The 27,560-nt window shown below is 46.3% G+C and overlaps 2 protein-coding genes across 2 annotated transcripts in view; one reads left to right on the top strand and one right to left on the bottom strand.

Moving 5' to 3' along the window:
• LOC144600809 (protein bicaudal C homolog 1-like) overlaps positions 1-18,604 on the bottom strand; it is a 141,868-nt gene extending 123,264 nt beyond the window's left edge. The window contains exon 1 of the mRNA XM_078412701.1: positions 18,562-18,604. The gene's annotated coding sequence lies outside the window, so the exon portion shown is untranslated. The remainder of the gene's footprint in view (positions 1-18,561) is intronic.
• The window catches only part of LOC144600811 (protein bicaudal C homolog 1-like), a 153,401-nt gene that overhangs the window by 50,602 nt on the left and 75,239 nt on the right, over positions 1-27,560 (top strand). The window lies entirely within an intron of this gene.

Below are 27,560 nucleotides of genomic sequence, written 5' to 3' on the forward strand. Positions count from 1 at the left end.
AATGATTCTATTCCAGAAAATGTTGCCTATGAAATATTAAACCTTCCTCTGGAGACTACAAAAAAATTCCCATGACACGCTGCTCTGTAAAACCTGCCTCCGAGACCTAGTTTTGGTGATCCCCCCTTAAATATTGGGCTTGTTGCTTGGTTACTCTTCCTGTGAAGTATCGTGTAATATGTTGTATCAATTAAGGCTCTTCGGTGATTTGCAACAATCCTTACACGACTTCAAATTAAAATTTAAAAATGTTGCCCGGTGGCACCTGTCAGCCTTTAGCCAGACGCTAAAAAACAGAGTCATGTTTCAGGTCAAAGAACTTCGTGAAGATAGTTCCCAACCGACTTTGAAGTATCTCCTTCATATGTGAGGATATTCATCAACTCTGAATCAAGAAAATGTGGACAAAAGGTTTTTGACCTGAAACGTTAATTCTTCCCTTTCTAACAGATGCTGCCTGTCCTGCTGAATGTTCCCACTATTTGGTGCCTTTATTTCAGATTTTCAGCACCTGCAGGATGTTTAGATTTCCATTTACTTGGGACACGGGTTAAGCAATGGGTCCCTGTGGTTTAGAAGAATGTTCTATTCTTTTTGCCTTCTATAAGCTTGCCCGTATACTGAACCTTGCCAGTATTTAGACAGAAGGATCTTGACCCAAAACATCACCTCTTCCTTCTCTCCAGAGATGCTGTCTGACCCGCTGAGTTACTCCAGCTTTGTGTGTCAAGATTCAAGATTCAAGATTCAAGATAGCTTTATTTGTCATCCAATATTGGACGAAATTCAGTCACCCACAGTCCAACAATAAAAGCATTAAATAGGCATTAAAATTATACAACCCCAAAAACACACAAAAAAAGAAACATCCATCAAAGAAACATCCATCACAGTGAGTCTCCTCCAGTCCTCTCCTCACTGTGATGGAAGGCCACCATGTCTTTTCCCTTCTCCTGCTGTCTTCTCCCGCAGTCAGGTTGTTGTGGTTGCAGGCCGCGCCGGACGGTCCGCAGCGGCCCGAGCCTAAGGCGAGTCCCAGCCGCTCCCGCAGCCTCCGAAGACGGCCGTCTCCGCCGATGATAAGTCCGATCCGGGGCGGGCGAACATGCTGCCGCTGTTGCTGCACGTCGGGGCGGTCGTGGCTCCCGACATTGAAGCCCCCGCCCAGCAGAGAAATATCCCGCGGCATATCTTAGGCCGCGCCGGACGATGAAATGTGCGCGACCCAAGCCCCGTGACCCGGGGCGGGCGAACACGCTGCCGCTGCCGGAGCTCCCGATGTCGGCATCCACGCAGCCCGAGCCTAAGGCGAGTCGCAGCCGCTCCCGCAGCTTCCGAGGACGGCCGGCTCCGCTGATGGTAAGTCCGGTCCGCGGCCTCAGCGAACCAGAGCCCTGGAGGCCGCCAGCTCCAGGAGTTGGGCCGGTGGTAGGCCGCAGCAGGAACGGAGACAACACCCAGAAAACAAAGGTCGGGTCTCCGTTCGGAAGGGACACATATTTACAATTTTACAGTTCCCCCCTCCCCCCCACATACACACATAGTACACAAACACAAAAACACCACATCACAACTACAATTAAGACAAAAAAACAACAAAAACACAAAGACAAATGGACCGCAGGTAAGCCGCAGCTGCTATGGCAGCGCCGCCAATCTGCTGTTCCTTCCCACACCTGTATTCGGAAATAAAAGATATCTTTAAAAGATATGTTCCACAGGTTCGCTGTAACAGTGTGGTTTACTCACAGCCTCACTAAGATAAAACACTAGGTTTTTGAGTCAACAACAAAACAATATTCAGGGTGAGTGAAAGAAAGAAAACCGCCAGTAAACACACCAAACTTGAAAGATGTGGTGAGTGGTACATCACGTGGTCTTGTGTTTAGGGCTGTGCTGGATGAATGCATTGCAATGTTGTTAATTGAATCAAGGAGATGCCTCATGTACTCCAGTACCCTGTCACTGAAATGGACAGAGCAACTCTTCGATGACTTAAGACCCATGAAAACCATCTTCAATATTGCTATATTTGTTTTGGAAAATTGGAAGAAAAATAATGTTCTAGCAAGCTTTTCTTTAGATTAATGTCTAAACATTGACAGGGTGTCAATAAAATTCCTGCCTTATCGTTTGAGCTATCAAATCACTGAAGGGAATCTAAAACATGATACAGAAGATAATAGATGTGCGAGATCAGCCACCAGAAAAAAACCTTTTTATAGTCTACTAGACCAAGTGGATCGGTTGGGCCCAAACCTCTCCTGCATTGGTAGACAATAGACAATAGACAATAGGTGCAGGAGGAGGCCATTTGGCCCTTCGAGCCAGCACCGCCATTCAATGTGATCATGGCTGATCATTCTCAATCAGTACCCCGTTCCTGCCTTCTCCCCATACCCCCTGACTCCGCTATCCTTAAGAGCTCTATCTAGCACTCTCTTGAATGCATTCAGAGAATTGGCCTCCACTGCCTTCTGAGGCAGAGAATTCCACAGATTCACAACTCTCTGACTGAAAAAGTTTTTCCTCATCTCAGTTCTAAATGGCCTACCCCTTATTCTTAAACTGTGGCCCCTTGTTCTGGACTCCCCCAACATTGGGAACATGTTTCCTGCCTCTAACGTGTCCAACCCCTTAACAATCTTATACGTTTCGATAAGATCTCCTCTCATCCATCTCATCTTGGTGCAGCACCCTCTCCTCCCTCCCTCCCCCCACCCCCCTCATCCTCCCACCTCCCGTCCCTCCACCATTCCCTCCCTCCCTCCCCACTCCCTCGGAGATAGATTGAAACTTTAAAATGTGGATAACTTTTAAAATATAAACACTGATTTCAAAGAAACTTCTTCCGTTAGCACCAAAGCGACGACGGTGAGTAAGGTGGGCCAAAAATTGTCACGCTATCATCGTGTACTGTTTTGGCTGTAGTTCAGGAACAAACAAACAAACAAACAAACAAGAGTTTTAGTATATAGATAAGTTACTGCTTAAAGAAAGATCTTCTTCACGGTAATATCTGATGATTTTCATTAGCATTTGTCAAAGATAATGAACTGTAAATATTCAACATTGTCATCCTACAGACTGGTGGCGACTGACAAGTATTAAATCAAAACACTTGAATGGGAGGAACTTTAGTGGGCCTATTACGCTTAGGCAGCCTACAGCCCAGTGGTATGAATTAGATTCCTCTAACTTCAAGTAACCCCTGCATTCCCTCTCTCTCTCCATCCCTCCCCCACCCAAGTCACACTAGGTTCCTGTTCTCACCTGTCAAACAGTAGCCTGTTTCCTTTATCATTGTTCTCTTTTTGCATATCTTCTTACTTTCTTTTCAAATCTTTTTATTAAATTTCAAAAAATAATAAGCATAACAGTGATATTGATACAGCATATCTTTCATTCATTTGTTCTATATCTGTCTACATGACTGTCTATATCTCTCGTTTCCCTTTCCCCCTGACGAGTCTGAAGAAGGGTTTCGACCCGAAACGTCACCCATTTCTTCTCTCCAGAGATGCTGCCTGGCCCGCTGAGTTACTCCAGGATTTTGTGTCTATCTTCGGTTTAAACCGGCATCTGCAGTTCCTTCCTACACATTTAGTGGGCTTGTATTCATTTGTCGTAAGGACGTGGACTTTACCGGCTAAGATTTGTATGACGTAATTTCCCTCAATATCAACAAGCTTCTGAATTAAGTGGTTCAAAAACTGCAAAACCTCTGCTGGCTAATGACAAAAGGGAAACTTCTGTTATTTCACTCTCACCTTCTAATGATTGTTTTTTCCTGACATACATGAGCAGTCCAAATGTGGTGTTAACTCTCCAAAAATCGAAACCGGCATTCAATTCTAAAACCAGGCTGGCTTAATAGAGTTGTAGATTTCACAAGAATGCAGGAAATATGTCAAAATTATTACAATTCCATCAAGGTCAGTCAGTAGTCCGTCAGTTTGGTTTATTGTCACGTGTACCACCGCTGTAGAGTGAAAAGCTAGACACACAATGCTGGAGTAACTCAGCAGCATCTCTGGAGAGAAGGAATGGATGATGTTTCGGGTCAATATAGACAATAGACAATAGGTGCAGGAGGAGGCCATTCAGCCCTTCGAGCCAGCACCGCCATTCAATGCGATCATGGCTGATCACTCTCAATCAGTACCCCGTTCCTGCCTTCTCCCCATACCCCCTGACTCCGCTATCCTTAAGAGCTCTATCCAGCTCTCTCTTGAAAGCATCCAACGAACTGGCCTCCACTGCCTTCTGAGGCAGAGAATTCCACACCTTCACCACTCTCTGACTGATAAAAGTTCTTCCTCATCTCCGTTCTAAATGGCCTACCCCTTATTCTTAAACTGTGGCCCCTTGTTCTGGACTCCCCCAACATTGGGAACATGTTTCCTGCCTCTAATGTGTCCAATCCCCTTCTTCAGACTGAACGTCACCCATTTATTCTCTCCGGGTCCCACTAAGTTACTCTAGCAGTTTGTGCCAATCTGCGATTTAAACCAGCATCTGCAGTTCTTTCCTACCCATAGAGTGAAAAGCTTTTGTTGTATGCTAACCAGACAGTGGAAAGACAATACATGCTTACAATCGAGCCATTCGCAATGTATAGATAGGTGATAAGAGAATAACGTTTAGTGCAAGATAAAGCCAGTAAAGTCCGATCAATGATAGCCCGAAGTTCCCAGAAGAGGTAGATAGTAGTTCAGGTCTGCTCTCTAGTTGTGGTAGGATGGTTCAGTTGCCTAATAACAGCTAGGAAGAAACTGTCCCTGAAGCTCTAGGATCAGCTCATCAACTCCAGATAAGTTACACAAAACCCAATATTATATCCCCAAGGTCAATTTGCAAACTTAAAATCATGCTTCAGCTGCTCATGGCTTCTATTTCTTTTGAGCCAGTCACTCTGCATGAGGGATTATTTGTTTCCATTCCAGTTCTGTGAGTTCTGAGAGAGCGAATGAGGCCATTGTTGGATCAACAGACTCCTACTTATGGGGTGGTGGGTATGTAGGTTCATGAACTTCTCAGTCGGCTCCTGACACATGGACCAGGGGTTCACAATACTGTCCTAAATGCTTCTTCTCTATTATGAATAGACATGGCCAGAAGGCACTAAGTCATGCAGTCGCACAGTGTGGAAACAGGCCCTTCGGCCCAACTTGCCCACACCGGCCGTCATGTCCCATCTACACCAGTCCTACTTACCTGCATGTGGCCCATATCCCGCAAAACCTGTCCTGTCTGTTGTATCTTCAGCAGACACATGAAGTATCTTCAACTAGAACAATGACCCTGCTTCTCTTTCCATAGGTGCTGCCTGACCCGCTGAGTACTTCCAGCATTTTATTTTATTTAAAATAATAAAATAAATTGGATTTATAACCATCTGCTTCTTAATCCAACAATTCCTGTTATTTCTCAGAAAAATTAACCTGTGACAGAGTGCAGGTCAGAACCAAATATTTTCAACTTACTCACGAAAGCCTAAACTTAATGCATTTGAGCACTGACAACGGTAATACTTGTACAGTATGTGAAGTACAGCCACTGTACGGACTGGGAAAGAGACCAAGGGATCTGTAACATTTCAGCACTCAATTGATCAGCGTTTTCCAAGACTATTTGCTGATGAAAACTGACACCGTAAGTAACGGGAAGGTTCGCTGGCTCCTAAACATTCCTAGAAGTTCAATTCTCCCCAAGCCATTCAGAATTGGATTACTAAATTCATATAATAAAAAAATATTCAGGCTCAAAAACGAAAATTGTATTTGATGTCAACTCAGACTTTCTGAATTAACTGTTGGACTCACGCCAGTCTTAACGATCCAGCCTGGAACAACCTGAGAATAGATGGCTGGTGGAGAACGTGGGACCAGGGAACCCACAGGCATTGCCACTTTCATTTCACTGCACATCGTGTATGTGTATGTGACAAATAAATTTGACTTGACTTGACTAGTATGTGGAGAAAATGGCTGCCAAGAGTTACCTGAATAGGTTAGGACCTTCTCAAAGTTAAACTCCAACCTCAATCTTTATAAAGTATCCTGATAACCTTCTGAAGACACATACCTACATCAATGTCCCAATTTAAAACCAAAGGGCATTGGTGGTCAATGGTTTCTTTGTTGTCACGTGTACCAGCTACAGTGAAATACATTTTTTGCACACAGATCCGGGTGAGATCTGGATGAATCATTCATGGAATGAGAGTTCAAATCCAATTATGGTTGTTTAGGAATCTGAATTAAGTTTGAAAAGTTTTATTTCTGGAAATAAAAAGCTGGTTCCCGATTGCGAAACTATTGTTGTCAACTATTGTTGTTAACCAAAGCCCTCGAGGAAAAGAAATATTCCACCATCTTTACATTCCTTGACATCGATTCAACATCCCTGTGGTTTAGATTTAACTCTTCCAGTGAATCATCAAGTGATCCAAGCAAGATGTATTGAGTCCAGAGATTGGGAGGTCAAGTTGCAGTTGTGTAAGAGTTGTAAGGCCACAATTTAGAGTATTGTGTTCAGTTCTGGGCACCATGTTTTAGGAAATACGTTGTCAAGCTGGAAAGGGTGTAGAGACGATTTACAAGGACGTTGCCAGGGCTAGAGGGACTGAGCTCTAGAGGGTCTGAGCTATACAGAGAGGTTGAGCAGGCTGGGACTCTATTCCTTGGAGCGCAGGAGGATGAGGGGTGATCTTATTGAGATGTATAAAATCATGAGAGGAATAGATCGGATAGATGCACAGAGGAATAGATGCACAGAGTCTCTTGCCCAGAGTAGATGAATCAAGGACCAGAGGACACAGGTTTAAGGTGAAGGGGAAAAGATTTGATAGGAATCTGAGGGGTAACTTTTTCACACATAGGGTGGTGGGTGTATGGAACAAGCTGCCCAAGGAAGTAGATGAGGCAGGAACTATCCCAACATTTAAGAAACAGTTAGACAGGTACATGGATAGGACAGGTTTAGAGGGATATGGACCAAACGCAGGCAGGTGGGACTAGAGTAGCTGGAACATGTTGGCCGGTGTGAGCAAGTTGGGCCAAAGGGCCTGTTTCCAAACTGTATCACTCTATGACGCTAAGCCATTGAGAGCTATTGAATAACTGCAGAATGGAGAGTCAAGATCAACACATGGACTGTATCAGTCCAATGCTCTCCATGATGAAAATCATTTGGCAATGACTGCTCCATAATACCGTGATAATCTATCATTCCTGCATTCCTCTCGATCCCTTTTGAATTATTGCCACTTCCTGACAGTACTTTAAAATCACGAGATCTAGGATTTCCTTACCGAAAACATAGATCTAAATTGTGGAATATCTCTTCAAAGTTATGGAAAGTTTGACAAAAGAAAAACAAATGATAGCAAGTGCCACGCGCACACACCCACGCACGCACACATAATCATAAGTCCCGTTTTCATGAAGAGTACAATTTAAATGTTGCGCTAAAGGCTCAATTTATTCATTGTGGCCCTTTTAGGAAAAGCTCCTTTCAGCTTTCTCCAGTACTCTGACATACTACCTGAAGTGTGCTGGCCAAAATTGAACATCATACAATGATTTTGAACCTTTAGTACAACTTTACTCCTCTCTTCTTAAAGCAAAGTCTGTCATGTGCAAATGAAAGCTGGCTCAGGTATGGAGTCAAGCAGTAATGTTTGCATAACAATAACAGATCGACCCGAAACGTCACCTATTTCTTTTCTAAGTTACATCACCAGGTTAATTCCCGGGATGGCGGGACTGACATATGATGAAAGAATAGATCGACTGGGCTTGGATTCACTGGAATTTAGAAGAAAGAGAGGAGCTAGACAATAGACAATAGGTGCAGGAGGAGGCCATTCGGCCCTTTGAGCCAGCACCACCATTCAAAGTGATCATGGCTGATCATTCTCAATCAGTACCCCGTTCCTGCCTTCTCCCCATACCCCCTGACTCCGCTATCCTTAAGAGCTCTATCTAGCTCTCTCTTGAATGCATTCAGAGAATTGGCCTCCACTGCCTTCTGAGGCAGACAATTCCACAGATTCACAACTCTCTGACTGAAATTTTTTTTCCTCATCTCCGTTCTAAATGGCCTACCCCTTATTCTTAAACTGTGGCCCCTGGTTCTGGACTCCCCCAACATTGGGAACATGTTTCCTGCCTCTAACGTGTCCAACCCCTTAATAATCTTAAATGTTTCGATAAGATCCCCTCTCATCCTTCTAAATTCCAATGTATACAACCCTAGTCGCTCCAATCTTTCAACATACGACAGTCCCGCCATTCCGGGAATTAACCTAGTAAACCTACGCTGCACGCCCTCCATAGCAAGAATATCCTTCCTCAAATTTGGAGACCAAAACTGCACACAGTACTCCAAGTGCGGTCTCACTAGGGCCCTGTTCAACTGCAGATCTTATATAAACGTATAAAATTCTTAAGGGATTGGACAGGCTAGATGCAGGAACAATGTTCCCGATGTTGGGGGAGTCCAGAACCAGGGTCACAGTTTAAGAATAAGGGGTTGGCGATTTAGGACTGAGATGAAGAGAAACTTTTTCACCCAGAGAGTTGTGAATCTGTGGAATTCTCTGCCACAGAAGGCAGTGGAGGCAATTCACTGGATATTTTCAAGAGAGAGTTAGATATACACGTGGCTCTTAGGGTTAAAGGAATCAAGGGATATTGGGAAAAAGCAGGAATGGGGTACTGATTCTAGATGATCAGCCGAATGGCCTACTCCTGCACCTATTTTCTATGTCTATGCATGTCTATGTCTGGGCATTGATCTGGAGATGAGTTTTAATCCCATTTTGGCAGTAGGAAGTTTCAAGAAATTACGTACATGGGGAATAAAAACCAATTCTTGGTATTGTTGAAATTATGGATTGCTACGAAGAACTATCTGGTTCACTCATGTCCTTCACCATAGGAAACCTGCCACCCTTACCTGGTAAGTCCATACAGATTCACCACTGTGCTGGATTCTTGACTGCCTCCTGCTTTCAGGGATTACTGAGGGTGGACTATGAACGGCTCTTCGCTAACGATTTCTTTGCCCCACAAACAAGTTTAAAATAATCCAATCCTGCCCCAGCTTTGAAGATTTTTATGTGAGCTCCAAGCTCCCTTCAGCCCTTTAAAAATGGCGCTATTTATTTCTACGTCCTCTCTTCATTTCTCCTGATGAACAGGTTGAGCAGGATTTCTGTTATTCATTTTTCAAGATGTGGCCATCACTATCAGGGTCAGCATTTATTGCCCATCCTGTTTAGTTTAGTTTAGTTTAGAGCTACAGCGTGTAAACAGGCCCTTCGGCCCACCTTGTTCATACCAACCAGCAATCTCCATACACCAGCACTATCCTACACATTAGGGACAAATTACAATTTTACCGAAGCCATTTAACCTACAAACCTGCACGCCTTTGGAGTGTGGTAGGAAACTGGGGAAAAACCACCCACACAGGCCATGGGGAGAACATGCCAACTCTGCACAGACAGCACCTGTGGTCAAAATATAGTATAAGAAAATAACTGCAGATGCTGGTACAAATCGAAGATATTTATTCACAAAATGCTGGAGTAACTCAGCAGGTCAGGCAGCATCTCGGGAGAGAAGGAATGGGTGACGTTTCGGGTCGAGACCCTTCTAAGATCGATCCCAGTCGATCAGTCCATGCCCAGTTCATCAGTTGCACTGACCTCTCCACCATCGAAGGGATTTACAGGCGTCACTGCCTCAAAAAGGCAGCCAGCATCATCAGAGACCCACACCACCCTGACCACGCTCTCATTTTCTCCTGCCATCGGGAAGAAGATATAGGAGCCTGAAAACTGTAACGTCCAGGTTCAGGAACAGCTTGTTCCCTACAACCATCATGCTATTAAGTACTACAAGCTCCAAATAAGCTCTGCAATACTATTGTTTGGTTGTTTTTATGTGTGCGTATGTGTGTTTCCTCCAACATCTCCAGTTTCCTCCCACACTCCAAAGGCATACAGGTTTGTAGGCTAATTGGCTTGGTATGATTGTAAATTGTCCCTAGTGTGTGTAGGATAGTGTTAGTGTAAGGGGGTTGCTGCTTGGCACGGACTCGGTGGTCCGAAGACAAAGGTGTTTCTACGCAGTATCTCGAAACTAAACTAAACTACACTTATGAACTTTTATGGACTGCATCTCGGGTTGCACTTCAGATTTTGTTTTTGTTTTGCACTAGTATTACGATTATTAATGAACTTTATTGCCTTCCATCGCAGTGAGGAATGTGGAATCTGCTGTGGTGGATGTTTATGTTAAACTTTATTTTATGTGGCTGTGTGTCTTGTTGCTTTTTACTTGGTATGGCTGTATGGTAACTCAAATTTCACTGTACCTTAATACAGTACGGGACAAACCAATTTAGCCCAATATACGGGATGTCCCGGCTAATACGAGATAGTTGGCCACCTATCTTTGCCTTGTAGCACTTGGCCACAAGGCCTTCGATCCCCTTATCCAAATTAATATACAACGTGAGGAGAAGCAGCCCCAACTCCGACCTTTGCGGAACTCCACTAGTCACTGGCAGCCAACCTGAAAAAGCGCCTTTTATTGCAACTCTTTGCCTTCTGCCATCCAGCCAACCCGCTTGACACACAATTAAGCACTTTTCAAGTGCAGGTACTGCTATAACGCAGAATCCAGAAGAAAATCCTGCAGCAATAACATGACTACAATCAGATAGACTTTCTCCTCGTAATCTTGAGAGAGGGATAAATACCAGCCTGAATTCACGACATAATTCAGCTGCCCTTTGTCAAACTAGGTTCATGGAACCCTCTCCTTCGACAAACACATCAAACACATCACCAAGACAGCCTTCTTCCACCTCAAAAACATCGCCCGTCTCCGTCCATCCCTCTCCTCCACAGCTGCAGAAACCCTCATCCACGCCTTCATCACCTCCCGTCTGGACTACTGTAACAGCCTCCTCTATGGTTCACCCTCAAAAATCATCAATAAACTCCAATACATCCAGACCTCCGCTGCCCGTCTACTCACCCACTCCCCGACCCGTGACCACATCACCCCCGTCCTTTACAAGCTCCACTGGCTCCCCATCCCCCAGAGAATCCAGTACAAAATCCTCCTCATGACCTACAAAGCCCTCCATAACCTGGCCCCATCCTACCTGACTGACCTCCTCCACAGACACACTCCCACCCGCACCCTCCGCTCTGCTGCTGCTAACCTCCTGTCCCGTCCCCCCCCCCCCCCCCCATCCGGACCAAACTCAGATCCTGGGGGGGACAGGGCTTTCTCCATCGCTGCTCCCACCCTCTGGAACTCACTACCTCAAACCATCAGAGACTCCTCCTCACTCACCACATTCAAAACATCACTGAAGTCTCACCTGTTCAGCACTGCCTTCAACCACTGACCGTCGCTTCACCTTATTTTTCCTTTTCTGTTCGTTTACTTATTTATTTTACTTTTTTCTATGTTTTAGTAAACCCTGTAAAGCGTCTTTGAGTTTTTAGAAAAGCGCTATACAAATGTAATGCATTATTATTATTATTATTATGGAACCTTTTACAATATGTTTTACATTTAATTAACTACACCAGACGGGCCCCCGTTTAACCTCCAGGCAACAGAAAGCATACAGAACAGTACAGCACAGCTCAGCAACAGGCCCTTCGGCCCATTATGTCCAACCCATGCCCAACATGATGCCAGGTTAAATTCATCTCCTCTGCCAACATATGATCCATACACCTCCATTTGCTGCCTATCCATGTGCCTAAAAAGACTATTAAAGGGTTGGGCACGTTAGAGGCAGGAAACATGTTCCCAATGTTGGGGGAGTCCAGGACCAGGGGCCACAGTTTAAGAATAAGGGGTAGGCCATTTAGAACGGAGATGAGGAAAAGCTTTTTCAGTCAGAGAGTTGTGAATCTGTGGAATTCTCTGCCTCAGAAGGCAGTGGAAGCCAATTCCCTGAATGCATTCAAGAGAGAACTAGATAGAGCTCATAAGGATAGCGGAGTCAGGGGGTATGGGGAGAAGGTAGGAACGGGGTACTGATTGAGAATGATCAGCCACGATCACATTGAATGATGGTGCTGGCTCGAAGGGCCAAATGGCCTCCTCCTGCACCTATTGTCTATTGTCTATTGTCTAAATAAATGCCTCTTGAATCCCACTATCGCATCTGCCTCCACCATCGCCACACACAGCACATTCCACTCACTCACTACCCACTGCCTAAAAAAATTCCCCTGCACATCTCCTTTAAACTTTCCTCCTCTCATCTGAAAGCCCTGCCCGCCAGTCCTTGACATTTGCACCCCGGGAAAAGGTTCTGACTGTCTACCCTACCTTTAGTTCAGTTTAGTTTAGAAATACAGCCTGGAAACAGGCCCTTCGGCCCACCTAGTCCACACTGACCGGCTATCCCTACACGCCAGTTCTACCCTACACGCACTAGGCACCATTTACAGAGGCCAATTAAATCGACAAACCTGCACTCTTTGGAACGTGATGGAAACTCGCAGGGAGAAAACCCACGCGGTCACGGGGAGAACGTGCAAACTCCGCACAGACAGCACCCGTGGTCAGGATCGAACCCGGGTCTCTGGCGCCGTGAGGTGGCAGTTCCACCCGTTGCACACCCTCTGGATAATATATAGGGCTAATATATTCAACATACCCAAGAATGTCAAATCCAATTATTAACTTATCTACGCCTCTCATAATTTTATACACACATCCAATCTCCCAATTCTGCACTCCATGATCAGAGGGGATTTCTGTTCTCAAGTGTCTGGAATGGAAGGAGACTCCAATGAGGAATAAGCACCAGCACAGGCCAGCTGGGCTGAATGGCCCGTTTCTCTTCTGCGTGTTTTATATAGATCCAGGCAAAATGCATTTCTTCGCACTTGATTACAGTAAACTGCATTGTATAGTCTGTCATTGACCTCCAGCTGGCTTCTGCTTGGACCCATCACTATTTCCCTGCCGTTTGCACAATGTGTACACTGAAATATGTCTGGTCGCGGCACGCATTCCTGCCGTCAACACGCTGTAAACATCAGTGGTGTCAAAATCCCAACTGGGATATACATGCATCTGGAAACACAGGGGTTGATGAGGGATAGTCAGCGTGGATTTATTCCTGGGAGGTCGCGGTCGCATGAAGTTGGCCAGGTTTTTTGAAGACGCAACCAAGGAAGTCGATGAAAAGGCAGAGCTGCAGGTGTAGTCTATACGGACTTCAGCAAAACTTTTGAAAAGGTTCCACATGGTAGGCTGTTCTGGAAGGTTCGTTCGCGTGTTGAGAGCAAGGTTGTTGTTCTGGGAGTCATTCGGGCAGTCTCCCCACCCCTACCCCCCAATACGCCGACTCAACATTATCCATAATTCATCCAACTGTCAATAGTCAATAGTCAATAGTCGTTTATTTGTCACATACACATAAATGTGTAGTGAAATGAAACATTACCCGCAGTTGAAACACTAAGACCAATAAGAATAATCAATAAAAATGCAATAACACATACAATCATACACTAACACCAAACAAAAGAAACATCCATCACAGTGAGTCTCCTCCAGTCCCTTCTCACTGTGATGGAAGGCCACAATGTCTTTCCCTTCCCTGCCGTCTTCTCCCGAGGTCAGGCTGTTGGAGTTGCCACGTCGGGGCTCCCGACATTGGAGCGCCGCGCCGGACGGTGAAAGGTCCACGGCCTATTCCAGGCCGCGCCGGACGGTGAAAGGTCCGCGGCGGGCCGACCCAAGCCCCGCGATTCGGGGCGGGTGAACACGCTGCCTCTGCCGCTGCCGGAGCTCCCGATGTCGGCCCCCACCCAGGGGCCTGCGGGCTTCTGACGTCCACGCGGCCCGCGCCGGAGCCTCCGGAGACGAGTCGTAGCCGATCCCGCAGCATCCGCAGGCAGCCAGCGCCGCAGGTGGTGAGTCCGGGCCGTGGGCTCTGCGAACCAGAGCCCCAGGTGGTCCCAGGTGCTCTGTATGGTGTCGTCGGTGAATTTAAAGGTTGAGAAGGAACAGCGCCCGGTGCGCCTTCCATCGCCCGGTGCGGCGCGGCCGCGGGACACCATTCTGCTTTAGTTAAACATTTTGTTCAAGATGGCCGCGCCGTTGTGTTTGGCTGCCTGCCACTGTATGTTTCTTTTTTTTTTCCTAATCAGATGTGCAGCACTTTGGTCAACGTGGGTTGTTTTTAAATGTGCTATACAAATAAAATTGACTTGACTTGACTTGACTTGACATCCAGACATATGGATAGAGCTCTTAAGGATAGCGGAGTCAGGGGGTATGGGGAGAAGGCAGGAACGGGGTACTGATTGAGAATGATCAGCCATGATCACATTGAATGGCGGTGCTGGCTCGAAGGGCCGAATGGCCTCCTCCTGCACCTATTGTCTATTGTCTATTGGAACTGCATTCTCCTGGTTTCGCCCCGTAACTAATCAAGAACCTATCAATCTCCGCTTTAAAAATACCCAATGACTTGGCTTCCACTGTTGTCTGTGGTAATAAATTCTACAGGTTCAACACCCTCTGGCTAAACAAAAAACTCCTCTTCTCCTCCTTTCTAAAGGTACGTCCTTTTGTTCTGAGGCTGCAGCCTCTAGTCCTGGACTCTCCCGTTTACTGGAAGCATCCTCTCCACATCCATTCCAATCTGGCCCTATCTAACTGTGGATTATTTCTTGATCTTGATGCAAAATTAAAGTCAGACATCTGTGCTAGACGGAGAGAATTTCTGTAGACCGATCAGAAGCACAAAGCCTCAGCACTTTACGCACACGATGTCAAATAATGAGTAATCCAAGGGCGAAAAGCTGATTACTCCCTGCATTTAGATTTTTTAGATTTAGAGATACAGCGCGGAAACAGGCCCTTCGGCCCACCGGGTCCGCCACGCCCAGCGATCCCCGCACATTAACACTATCCTACACACACTAGGGACAATTTTTTTTAAAAACATTTGCCCAGCCAATTAACCTGTACGTCTTTGGAGTGTGGGAGGAAACCCAAGATCTCGGAGAAAACCCACGCAGGTCACGGGGAGAACGTACAAACTCCGTACAGACGGCGCCCGTAGTCAGGATCGAACCTGAGTCTCCGGCGCTGCATTCACTGTAAGGCAGCAACGCTACCGCTGCGCCACCGTGAACACAGTGAGCGGATTGTGCCTCTTTCACATGTTCACAAGTTCTTCACTGTGAGCTTATGATCTGGGCGGCACGGTGGCGCAGCTGTAGAGTTGCTGCCTTTCAGCGCCAGAGACTCGGGTTCGATCCTGGCCACGGGCGCTGTCTGTACGGAGTTCGTACGTTCTCCCCGTGCCCTGTGTGAAGGTATTCTCCAGGTGCTCCGGTTTCCTCCCACACTCCAAAGACGTACAGGTTTGTAGGCTAATTGGCTTCGGTAAAATTGTAAAATTGTCCCTAGTGTGTGTAGGATAGCGCCAGTGTACGGGGATCCAAAGGGTCTGTTTCTGCACAGTATCTCTAAACTAAATCGGCTCTTTCCTTGTGGAGCAGCACATTTCTCCATTTTTAATTATATATCCTATTCCCTTTCGAACGTTATTATTGGATTGGTTTCCACTACCCTCTCAGGCCACTGCATTCCAGATCATTACATGCACAAAAACACCTCTTGTTGGGCTCCTGTTAGCAACCTTTGCGTTTGCCAGTTACTTTAAATCGTGAGTTCTCTGGTTACTGACCCTCTTGCCAGTGGAAACAACTTCTTTTCAGTTGTTCTATTAAAGCACTTCAAGACTTTAGAAACTATCCTTCCAATCTCCCTGTAACTGCCCTGAGGAGATCAATCTCTCCCTTGAGTCACAGTCCCTCAATGCCAGAACCATTCTCGTAAATGGCACACCATCACAGAGCCATACAGCATGGAAACAGGCCTTTCGGCCCAACTTTCCCACACCGACCAACATGTCCCATCTACATTAGTCCCATCTGCCTGCATTTGGCCCACATCCCTCTAAACCAGTCCCATTCATGTTGTGACCCTTGTTTTCCCTCTCTCTCCCACCCGAGTTCACCAACTAGTTTCAGTCCCAATGATTAGTTTTACTGATATTTTGTTGATTGCATGCCTCGTTGTCACCTTCCCCTCAGCTAACAATGTACCATTTTACATTTCCCTGGTCATCGTCTGTTTCACACCTTACCCTTCCATATCTTTAGTCTCCCCCTCCCCTGTCTCTCAGTCTGAAGAAGGGGCTCGGTCCTAAACGTCACCCATTCCTTCTCTCCAATGTTGCTGCCTGTCCCACTGAGGTACTCCAGCATTTTATGTCTGCCCATGTACCTGTCTAATTGTTTCTTAAACGTTGTGATGGTCCCTGCCTCAATGACCTCCTCTGGCAGCTTGTTCCACACACCCACCACCCTTTGTGTGAAACAATTCCCCCTCAGATTCCTATAAAATCTGTCCCCCTTCACCTTAAAGTGTCCTTCGAGTGTGGAGCCAGTCAGATAGTTAGAGGTGAGGCCTTGTCACATCCGGGCAAATTCACGACAAATTGGGAATTGTGTGTAGCACGGTGGCGCAGCGGTAGAGTTGCTGCCTTACAGCGCTTGCAGCGCCGGAGACCCGGGTTCGATCCCGACTACGGGTGCTGTCTGTACGGAGTTTGTACGTTCTCCACGTGAGCGCGTGGGTTTTCACCGAGAGCTTCGGTTTCCTCCCACACTCCAAGGACGCACAGGTATGTAGGCTAATTGGCTTGGTGCATGTGTAAATTGTCCCCGGTGTGCGTGTGGGATAGCGTTAATGTGCGGGGATCGCTGTGATTGCTGGTCGGCACGGACTCGGTGGGCCGAAGGGCCTGTTTCCGCGCTATATCTCTAAACTGAACTAAACCAAAATTAAATCAAGAATTACTGCTTTGAAAATCTTCCAGGCCCCAATGATTTATCAACTTGCTCATCTTTTGTACATTTTATTTAAACGGTAATAAACTCCAGCTACAAGCACACGGCATCTTTGTACCATCTGTGCCTGAAATCTCACAGGCAGCCGAACTTACACAGGAAGCAACGAGACTCCATTTCCCTCCCACCACAGCACTTTGAGCAAAGGGTGGGGACACTAAATGAAAATTTCCTTCTGCAACAAGACATTGCACCATTAGTTAACCAGGCAGCTTCTTAAGGTAGACCTTGAGGGGATATTGCAAGTGCAGGTGAAAATAAGTGGAATCAGCGTTACTTCCTGCAACAGGAGGATTGCAAGCAAGTGTCAAGACGAAACACAATGGAAAGGATGCATATTCACCCCGGTTACTTTGGAACAATTCAATTCCCTTGGGCAGCTTACAGCCCAGCGGTATGAATATTGATTTCTCTAACTTCGAGTAACCCTTGCATTCCCTTGCTCTCTGTTCCTCCCCCACCCTAGTGCTAAAATAGACACAAAAATCTGGAGTAACTCAGTGGGACGGGGAGCATCTCTGGAGAGAAGGAATGGGTGACGTCACCCAAGTCCTACTTGTTTCACTGCCGTCCTGCTTAGTTTCACTGTTTTGTATCCACTCGTTATCACCTCCTCCACAGCCAACAATGGACCATTGTGGGCTCCACATTTCCTTGATCATTGGTGCCGGCTTTGATTTGTTCTTTTCGTACCTTTGATTCATTTCGATTTATTCACAAAATGCTGGAGTAACTCAGCAGGTCAGGCAGCATCTCGGGAGAGAAGGAATGGGTGACGTTTCGGGTCGAGACCCTTCTTCAGACTCATCTGTTCTTTGTACTTTTTCATACCTATAGTATCCCTCTCCCCTGACTGTCAGTCTGAAGAAGGGTCTCGACCCGAAACATCACCTATTCCTTTTTCTCCAGAGAAGCTGCCGAACCCACTGAATTACTCCAGCATTTTGTGTCTGTATTCATTTGGCTATCCTGTTACAGAAGATTAAATTGATCACAGAAGTCTACATGGTTGATGTGATGCCATAGTGTTTATAACGTACGTTTCCAATGGTGAGGCATTATTGTGCTAGAGTAAGGAACCTGCAGTATAAACACAGACAGAAGTACCTTTACACTTTCCTCTCTCAGCATAAATAGATTTCATCAATCTATATACGGTGGCGCAGCGGTAGAGTTGCTGCCTCACAGCGCCAGAGACCCGGGTTCGATCCTGACTACGGGTGCTGTCTGTACGGAGTTTGTACATTCTCCCCGTGTGTGTTTTCCCCAGGATCTCAGGTTCCCTTCCACACACCAAAGCCGTAAAGGTTTGTAAGCTAATTGGCTTGGTATACTTGTAAATTGTCCTTAGCGTGTGCAGGGTGGCGTTAGTGAGCGGGGATCGCTGGGTCGGTGTGGACTCGGTGGGCCGAAGGGCCTGTTTCCATGCTGCGTCTCTAAACTAAACTATGTAGTTCAAAGCTTATGGTCCAATGGTCTTTCCCAAGTGGGTTGGCATATAATTCACAGATAAACTACCCGTAGTCCACACTAAACTTTGACTGCTGAGGAACAGAGCCACAGGACTATACCTTCAGGAAGAAGTCTTCTCCACTTTTCCCTTTTCCTTCAGCGGCAGCTGTAAAATAAATGTTCACGGTCAAACACGTTAGAATACATCTCAGTCAAACAAATAGCCAGGAAAGCTGCAAAGATTTAACTCTTCAGTTTAGATTTTTATGAAGAGTTAAAATTCTTTAACTCTTCCCATCTACATTGCAATGTAAAACATTTGACATATCATATCATATATATACAGCCGGAAACAGGCCTTTTCGGCCCACCAAGTCCGTGCCGCCCAGTGATCCCCGTACATTAACACTATCCTACACCCACTAGGGACAATTTTTTACATTTACCCAGCCAATTAACCTACATACCTGTACGTCTTTGGAGTGTGGGAGGAAACCGAAGATCTCGGAGAAAACCCACGCAGGTCACGGGGAGAACGTACAAACTCCTTACAGTGCAGCACCCGTAGTCAGGATCGAACCTGAGTCTCCGGCGCTGCATTCGCTGTAAAGCAGCAACTCTACCGCTGCGCTACCGTGCCGCCATAAAAACACTGAATGCTGAATGCTCACAATGGATAAAGACTCTGGGTGAGAGCACCATTTGATGTTCTACCGGCCAAGGTAAGTCCATTGGAGGTGCAAGGAACTGCAGATGCTGGTTTAAATTTTTAAAAAGACACAAAGTGCTGGAGTAACTTAGCTGGTCAGGCAGCCTCTTTGGTGAAGAGTCTGCAGAAGGGTCTTGACCTGAAATGTCACCTATTCCTTTTCTCCAGAGATGCTGCCTGACCCGCTGAGTTACTCCAGCATTTTGTGTCTATCTCTGGTGAACATGGAGAACAAGCAACTGCAAATAGACACAAAATGCTGGAGTAACTGAGTGGGACGGGCTGCATCTCTGGAGAGAAGGAATGGGTGACGTTTAGGGTCGAGACCCTTCTTCAGACCCAGTCTGGGCATTAGAGATACAACGTGGAAACAGGCCCTTCGGCCCACAGAGTTCGCACTGACCAGCGATCGCCCAGCTCGGGACAATTTACAATTTTTCTTACTTTGGTTCGGCCACAGTTGGAGCACTGTGTGCAGTTACGGTTACCATACCATAGCATGAATGTAGAGGCGTTGTAGAATGGTGCAAAAGAGGTTTACCAGCATTTCCCTTGGATTAGAGTGTATTAGCCATAAGGATAGATTGAACAAATAGAGGCTGAGAGGATGCCTGATAGGAGTATACACAATTATCAGCGGCATAGATGGCCAAAGTCTTTTACCCCAGAGTGAAAATGTCAAATAATAGAGGGCATTAGTTTAAGGTGAGAGGGGAAAGGTTTAATGGAGATGTACAAGACAAGTTTTGTTTTAGACAGAAGGCAGTGGAGGCCAATTCACTGGATGTTTTCAAGAGAGAGTTAGATTTAGCTCTTGGGGCTAAAGGAATCAGGGGATATGTACGGGGATGTACGGGGATCGCTGGGCGGCACGGACTTGGTGGGCCGAAAAGGCCTGTTTCCGGCTGTATATATATGATATGATATGATATGATATGGGGAAAAAGCAGGAACGGGGTACTGATTTTGGATGATCAGCCATGATCATATTGAATGGCGGTGCTGGCCCGAAGGGCTGAATGGCCTAATCCTGCACCTATTTTCTATGTTTCGATGGTAAGTTCCTGGAATACAGAGATGGTGAAATGTGAGCAGTGTCTAAGAGGTATTTATACAGATACATGGATATGCAGTGAATAGAAAGATACAGACCATGTGCAGACATATAGGGTTGGTTTAGATTGGCGTTATTATGGGGCTAATGGACCTGTTCCTGCACTGTCAATTCAATGCTCTGGTTGTTGCAGTTCCTCATATTGATGAGCAGTGGCAGACAAGATCAGCCATTGCTAGAGAAAGCGTTTAACTGTGCTTGAGATCAGTTGTACACAGAATAATTGGTAAATCCCAAATGGATCTGTGCAATAGGCACAAAATGCTTGAGTAACTCAGTGGGTCAGGCAGCATCTGACTATGGGGGAAAAAAGAAGGGTCCCGACCTGAAATACTGCATCACCAACTCTTTTTCTCCAGAGATGCTGACTGAGTTACTTCAGCATTTTGTGTCTATCTTCGGTATAAACCAGCATCTGCAGTTCCTTCCTACACACATTGGAACTGCACAATGTTGTGTGAATATCAGGTTAGGGTCAAACGGCAAATAGTTTACAACATCTGTTGAACAGCAAAAGAAGTCGGGATATTAACTGGAAAACCAAGATGAAATCAATCTATATCTCGGGAATTAAATGATAACGTGTAATCTTTCCTTATTATTTAATCCTTGGAGCACAAGAGCCTTCTGGTAATTTTTGCTGCGCCGCTTGCAAGAGAGGGAGGGAGAGAGAGAGAGGGAGAGGGAGAGAGAGAGGGAGAGGGGGAGGGGGAGGAGGAGGGGGAAGGGAGAGGGAGGGAGGGAGGGAGGGAGGGAGGGAGGGAGGGAGGGAGAGAGGGAGGGAGGGAGGGAGGGAGGGAGGGAGGGAGGGAGGGAGGGAGAGAGGGAGAGAGGGAGAGAGGGAGAGAGGGAGAGAGGGAGAGAGGGAGAGAGGGAGAGAGGGAGAGAGGGAGAGAGGGAGAGAGGGAGAGAGGGAGAGAGGGAGAGAGGGAGAGAGGGAGAGAGGGAGAGAGGGAGAGAGGGAGAGAGGGAGAGAGGGAGAGAGGGAGAGAGGGAGAGAGGGAGAGAGGGAGAGAGGGAGAGAGGGAGAGAGGGAGAGAGGGAGAGAGGGAGAGAGGGAGAGAGGGAGAGAGGGAGAGAGGGAGAGAGAGAGAGAGAGAGAGAGGTCAGTGTGGGGGGAGAGGGGGAATAGCAGTCAGTGCAGAGGGGGGGGGGGCAGTTTAACGTGGGGAGAGGGGGAGAGAAAACGAGAGAGGGGGCAGTCAATCGAAAGCAACCATGTGCTGAGGTGGAAATGTAGTCTTTTACAAGTAGTAATAAGATTCTGAGAAATATGAACCGTACATAACTTGGCAGAAGGACTGTGCTTAGCTCAGGAATGTGATGATATGGGAATGGGTAGGAAGTGATCTGCTACAATGGAATTCTACACTTGGATCATATATTTATTTATCTGAGTTCAAATGAACATTTGGTTTAATATGCAACATGTACCCCCAAGGTAAATCCCAGACCAGATGGTTTGACAATATCTGCAATGTCGAACGTTCGCCTGGCTTTGGTCAAATGGTACTTTATTGTCACGTACCAACACACAGTGAAATTATTTGTGTTGCATAAAATTCAGAAATATCCTATTATAGTTATACGTAAGCACCATAAAGCCCGAGGAATGTAGCCGTTGCTGAACCTGGTGGGATGGGAATTTGGGCTACTGCATTTCCTGCCCAATGGTAACTGGGAGAAATTAGCATGGTCAGGGTAGTGGTGATCAATGAAAGGTGCCACCTTCTTGAGGCAGCGTCTCATCCAGATGCAATGAAGAAGGGTCTCGACCCGAAACGTCACCCCATTCCTTCTAGCTAGAGATGCAGCCTGTCCCGCTGAGTTACTCCAGCATTTTGTGTCTATCTCTTGCAGATGCTTACGATGATGGGGAGAACTATGCCCCCTGATGACTGAGCCTAGTCCGTCACTCTCTGCAGAAAGATGAGCTGATGAGATTGCATTTCTGAGGAGATTGGTAAATTCAGGCAAATCCAGGTCAGTTCTGAGGCAGGAGTTGATTTGTGTCATAACCAACCTCTCGAAGGTATCACAAAATGCTGGGGTAACTCTGCAGGTCAGGCAGCATCTTGGAGAGAAGGAATGGGTGACGTTTCGGGTCGAGACCCTTCTTCAGACAGACCGCAACCAACGTCTCAATGAATTTCATTAGTGCTGCTGAACAGTAATCATCGAGGCAAGTCACCGTAATTTGACTAGAGTAGAGTAGGCTTGATGGGCCGAATGGCCTAATTCTGCTCCTATCATTTATGATAATTTAGTCAACACACGCTGATCTTGCTGGTCAAGATTACATCCTGAGAACAAAACATTAAAAATCAAAATGGATTATAAATCAGAGCATCGAGTATAGAAGTTGGGATGTAATGTTAAAATTGTACAGGGCATTGGTGAGGCCGAATCTGGAGTATGGTGTGCAGTTCTGGTCGCCAAATTATAGGAAGGATGTCGACAAAATGGAGAGGGTACAGAGGAGATTTACTTGAATGTTGCCTGGGTTTCAGCACTTAGGCTACAGAGAGAGGTTGAACAGGTTGGGTCTTTATTCTTTGGAGCGTAGAAGGTTGAGGGGGGACTTGATAGAGGTTTTTTAAATTTTGAGAGGGACGGACAGAGTTGACGTGGGTAGGCTTTTCCCTTTGAGAGTGGGGAAGATTCCAACAAGGGGACATAGCTTCAGAATTGAGGGACAACGGTTTAGGGGTAACATGAGGGGGAACTTCTTTACTCAGAGGGTTGTGGCTGTATGGAATGGGCTTCCGGTGGAAGTGGTGGAGGCTGGCTCGATTTTATTATTTAAGAGTAAATTGGATAGGTATATGGATAAGAGGGGATTAGAGGGTTATGGTCTGAGTGCAGGTAGGTGAGACTAGGTCAGGGAGAATGGTCGGCGTGGACTGGTAGGGCCGGACAGGCCTGTTTCCATGCTGTAGTTGTTATATGTTATATGTTATATGTTAATGATGTAACAACTTTGCAACAAGTGTGATAAATAGCACTGCAAAGTAATCCCGTATAATCCTAAATACATGGAAACATCGTGCAAGAAATGAATGGGCTAACATGTTGAAAAACATTACCAGATCGACAAAAAATCTTAAAAACGGGGTTGCAATTTGAGAACAAGGGCTGTCAAAGCAGACAGAGGTCAACTTAAGAGTAGTTTATGAAAAGCAAAGGAACTGAGGAATTGTGGTGATAACAAACAAACAACGGGATCTTTTGGTTTTAATGACAGCTCTGTGCGCTTTCATGTCTAAAGTTCTGAAAGAAACATATGGTTTCATAAAGTTGACTTCCACATTGGCAAAATGCTGCTTCGAAGACTCCATTATCTAGCAAAACTGACAAGAAGACACAGCCAGCCCACCCCCAGCCTGCTGAGGGTGGACCTGGATGTGGTTGTGTATTATTTTCAGACCACCTTGCAAAGAAATCTGCTTTAACTTTAGAAATATTAACTCACTGAGTCAGAGGAACTGTGAAGCAAATGCAAACAGGCAAAAGGCAATAGTCATAGTGTGATCCAGTGTGGAGACAGACCCTTTGGCTCAACCTGTCCACATCGGCCAACATGTCCCAGGTACACTAATCCCACCTGCCTGGGTTTGGTCCATATCACCGCAAACTTGTCCTATCCATGATCAGCCATGATCACATTGAATGGTGGTGCTGGCTCGAAGGGCCGAATGGCCTACTCCTGCACCTATTGTCTATTGTCGACCTGTCTAACTGTTTCTTAAACGTTGCGATAGTCCCAGCCTCAACTACCTCCTCTGGGAGCTTATTCACAAAATGCTGGAGTAACTCAGCAGGTCAGGCAGCATCTCAGGAGAGAAGGAATGGGTGACGTTTCGGGTCAAGAAGGGTCTCGACCCGAAACGTCACCCATTCCTTCTCTCCTGAGATGCTGCCTGACCTGCTGAGTTACTCCAGCATTTTGTGAATAAATACCTTCGATTTGTACCAGCATCTGCAGTTATTTTCTTATATCCTCTGGGAGCTTGTTCCATACACCCACCACCCTTTGTGTGAAAAAGTTACCCCTCAGATTCCTATTAAATCTTTTCCCCTTCACCTTGAACCTATGTCCTCTGGTCCTCGATTCCTCTGCCCTGGGCAAGAGACTGTGCATCCACCCGATTTATTCCTCAAGTAACAATCCAATAGTCACGGCAAACAATATACTCATCTGAATCAGACGGTGTGTGCTATTTTGGTGCTGGAACACAGACCCAGAACCCAAATTGGAGTAAAGAGATAACTCCTTGGAGTAGCTTCTGCCAAACCGGATGCCTGTTCATACCGCAAGTTTAACATTATTCTGAAGCAGATTTGGGTTGGTATGGTAAAACGGAAAAGAGACTTCAGATGTTGTCATCTGGAGCAAACAAGATATGCTGGTATTCGGAATGTGGACCATGTGGCATTGTTAACTGCTAGAGTTTAGTGTAGCTTAGTTTAGAAACTGACTGGAGTTTAGAAGGATGAGGGGAGATCTCATTGGAACTTACCGAATAGTGAAAGGCCTGGATAGAGTTACATAGATACATAGACAATAGGTGCAGGAGGAGGCCATTCGGCCCTTCGAGCCAGCACCGCCATTCAATGTGATCATGGCTGATCATCCACAATCAGTACCCCGCTCCTGCCTTCTCCCCATATCCCATGATTCCTTTAGCCTTAAGTGCTCTATCTAAAAGGCCTGTACCACTTAGGCGATTTTAAGGCAACTGGCAGCGACTAGGCTGGCACCGAACGTTCGCCGGGGTGTCGCAGGCATGATCGTGAGGAGTCTTCAATGAATCGTAGCGGATCTCGGCGCGTCGCGGAAAAAAATTGTAGATAGAAATTTCTCGGCGACAGCTGGCTTGTCGCCAGGTACCGTAGCTTATTGTGGGCGCTGTCTGTCGCATGCTGTCCCCAGGTTTGCTAGGTTGTCGCAGATGCATTTAGAAGCACGTAATATTAAATTAAGAAAAGGCATTTGAAGATGCCAGAAGATAGTTTTGTTTAACCAATTTATTTACCGTCAGGACACTTGACGGGTAGATTGGAGGCGACATTTTGACGGTCAGGTAAGCGTGGGGATTTTGCGATGTTTCCGAAGACGGTGTAATCTTTTAGCCAGGTGCTAGTTTCACAAAAAAAAGTAACTTGTATCGACCTGACTCGGCATTGTCGTGGTCATTGTCGTAAGGTAAAAGGAAAATTCGGCGATCTGCTACGACTTTGACAGTCGCCGGCAGTCGCCTTAAAAATCGCGTAACTGGGACAGGCCCTTTAATGCATCCAATAAATCGGTCTCCACTGCCTTCTGAGGCAGAGAATTCCACAAATTCACAACTCTCTGCGTGAAAAAGATTTTCCTCATCTCAGTTCTAAATGGCCTACCCCTTATTCTTAAACTGTGGCCCTGGTTCTGGACTCCCCCAACATCGGGAACATGTTTCCTGCATCTAGCGTGTCCAATCCCTTTATAATTTTATATGTTTCTATAAGATCCCATCTCATCCTTCTAAATTCCAGTGAATATAAGCCCAGTCGCTCCAGTCTTTCATCATATGACAGTCCCACCATCCCGGGTATTAACCTCGTGAACCGACGCTGCACTCCCTCAACAGCAAGAATGCCTTTCCTCAAATTAGTAGAACAAAACAGCACACAATACTCCTGGTGTGGTCTCACGAGGGCCCTGTACAACTGCAGAAGGACCTCTTTGTTCCTGTACACAGGTTATACCTGTACACAATAAAACTGTTCCAAGGGCCTTTTCCACTTGATCCCAGGAAAATGACAGAGAGAAAAACAGGAATGTTTGTTGTACAGAAAGGAACTACAGATGCTGGTGTAAACCGAAGACAGATACAAAATGCTGGAGTAACTCAGCGGGACAGGCAGTATCTCTGGAAAGAAGGAATGGGTGACGTTTCGGGTCCAGACCTTTCTACAGACAGTGTCAGGTGAGAGGGAAACTAGAGATATGGAAGGGTGGGGTGTGAAAACGACAGGCAGCATCTCTGGAGAGAAGGAATGTTTGTTACCAGTTTTATACACTTTTCTGTGGGACAAGGGAGGTCAGGTCTCAAATTGGGGCCACTCCGCTACCAAACGTAAAGTAATCAGCCCATGATATTCCAAGTCCCCTGCTCCGGATTCTCCCCCCACTCTTCCCAATCTAACCCTAAAAACAGACCACACTGTTTCTTTGAATAATGCCTGTCTGGAGGGCCCTTGCTCTACGCCACATGTAGGTAATTGGTTCCTGCAAGAGGGTTATCCCTTAAATGTGTCCTCCCATCCTCCAGAGGGCGCCACAGCCGGGATGGAAGCCGGAGCGGAGCGAGGTCGGAGTCCCTGGAGGTCAACCTGAGGTGGTTACGCCACGTCGCCGAGATCAAAGATCAAAGGGGAACCCTGTGGCACGGGCAAAACGAAAATCTGTGGAATTCTCTGCCTCAGAAGGCAGTGGAGGTCAATTCATAGAAACATAGAAAATAGGTGCAGGAGTAGGCCATTCGGCCCTTCGAGCCTGCACCGCCAATCAATATGATCATGGCTGATCATCCAACTCAGTATCCCGTACCTGCCTTCTCTCCATACCCCCTGATCCCTTTAGCCACAAGGGCCACATCTAACTCCCTCTTAAATATAGCCAATGAACTGGCCTCAACTACCTTCTGTGGCAGAGAATTCCACAGATTCACCACTCTCTGTGTGAAAAAAAACTTTCTCATCTCGGTCCTACAAGACTTCCCCCTTATCCTTAAACTGTGACCCCTCTGGATTTAAACTGTGAATTCTCTGGATGCTTTCAAGAGAGAGCTAGAAACTCTTAAAGATAGCGGAGTCAGGGGGTATGGGGAGAAGGCAGGAACGGGGTACTGATTGAGAATGATCAGCCATGATCACATTGAATAGCGGTGCTGGCTCGAAGGGCCAAATGGCCTACTCCTGCACCTATCGTCTATTGTCTATTGTCTAAAAGCGTGGAGATGTCGTGCAACTTCATAAAACTTTGGTTAGGACACAGCTGGAAAACGGTGTGCAGTAGTTTAGATTAGTTTAAAGATACAGCACAGAAACAGGCCCACCGAATCTGCGCCGACCAGCGATCCACGCACACTAACACTATCCTACACACTCTGGGGACAATTTACCATTTAACCAAGCCGATTAGCCTACAAGCCTGTACACCTTTGGAGTGTGGGGGGAAACCAGACCCACGCAGGTCACGGGGAGAAAGTGCAAACTCCCTAGTGAAGAAGGTATCACAAAATGCTGGTGTA

Source organism: Rhinoraja longicauda, chromosome 16, assembly GCF_053455715.1.
Source record: "Rhinoraja longicauda isolate Sanriku21f chromosome 16, sRhiLon1.1, whole genome shotgun sequence".
Taxonomy (NCBI): Eukaryota; Metazoa; Chordata; class Chondrichthyes; order Rajiformes; family Arhynchobatidae; genus Rhinoraja; species Rhinoraja longicauda.